A 647-nucleotide genomic window follows, 5' to 3' on the forward strand; every position below is an offset into this window, starting at 1 on the left:
TCCAGTGTACTAGACAGACTTTAGCTGTTGCGGCGCAGACACTGTGTTACTCACCTATTGAGAAGAAACAAAGCAACCTCGGCGTCCGATCGCAGGCCTCCGCTCCTTGAGTTCTCTCCAGCACTGGAAAGCTGATCCAATATTTTACACGGGTCCTACTTCTTGCCTTATCTTTCCGCAGACGTTTTCCTCTTTTGTTTTTTTATCCGCCATCTCTATCTTTCTGTCGCTCGGCTCGGCTAATGTCCGTCCCATGCACTGAACGCGCTCTCCTCCACATCACGAGTAGACACGCCCCTTATTGCTGATTGGCTACAAGTTTGTTTTGCGATTCGGCCCGAATCAGTTTTCTAAAGTGTTTTTGAAAAATCACTTACTCTGCCTTTAAGTGAATTAAATGCAATATTTGTCAAATACACAGTCATTTTTCAGAAACGTTTTCATGAGCAACAGAAACACTTTTTATATACTGCTTAATACAGCGCCATCTGTTCAAAAATAAAGTTCAATATAAACATATACTATTTAAATACCAATAAAGTGGGGGTAAATATGCTTTTATCAGTATTTTTTTTATAAACGTGACTTAATATAACATTGCGACTACAGTAAAAAAGCTTTTACTGTTCTAAAAACACAGATTTGTG

The 647-nt window shown here is 39.4% G+C and overlaps 1 long non-coding RNA gene across 1 annotated transcript in view; it reads right to left on the reverse strand.

Annotated features, from left to right (window-relative positions):
- The window catches only part of LOC107730186 (uncharacterized), a 12,264-nt gene that overhangs the window by 5,419 nt on the left and 6,198 nt on the right, over positions 1-647 (reverse strand). The gene's annotated exons all lie outside the window — the stretch shown is intronic.

This window comes from Sinocyclocheilus rhinocerous, unplaced genomic scaffold (genome assembly GCF_001515625.1).
Source record: "Sinocyclocheilus rhinocerous isolate Xijiao unplaced genomic scaffold, SAMN03320098_v1.1 scaffold2448, whole genome shotgun sequence".
In the NCBI taxonomy this organism is placed as follows: Eukaryota; Metazoa; Chordata; class Actinopteri; order Cypriniformes; family Cyprinidae; genus Sinocyclocheilus; species Sinocyclocheilus rhinocerous.